The sequence below is a fragment of the Camelina sativa genome, chromosome 2 (genome assembly GCF_000633955.1).
Source record: "Camelina sativa cultivar DH55 chromosome 2, Cs, whole genome shotgun sequence".
NCBI lineage: Eukaryota > Viridiplantae > Streptophyta > Magnoliopsida > Brassicales > Brassicaceae > Camelina > Camelina sativa.
In genome coordinates, this window is record NC_025686.1 from 7,435,773 (window position 1) to 7,436,049 (window position 277).

Consider the following 277-nt stretch of genomic DNA (forward strand, 5'->3'; position numbering starts at 1 on the left):
GCTAAATATGGAAAGTTTTACGGGAGTTAGAATTTGTCCATTTTAGTTGTAGAGAGCCTTGGAGGGGCTTGTGTGTTGCCTTAGTGGCGGACTTTTGAGTCAGTGTGCCCGTGTGTGGCAGTCTTTTTAGACATTGTGTGGTCTTTGTGACGGGCTTTTTAGCCAGAGTGTCTTTGTGACGGTCCTCTTTAGGACATTTGTTTGGCCTTGGTGGCGGTCCTCTTTAGGACATTTGTTTGGCCTTGGTGGCGGTCCTCTTTAGGACATTTGTTTGGCC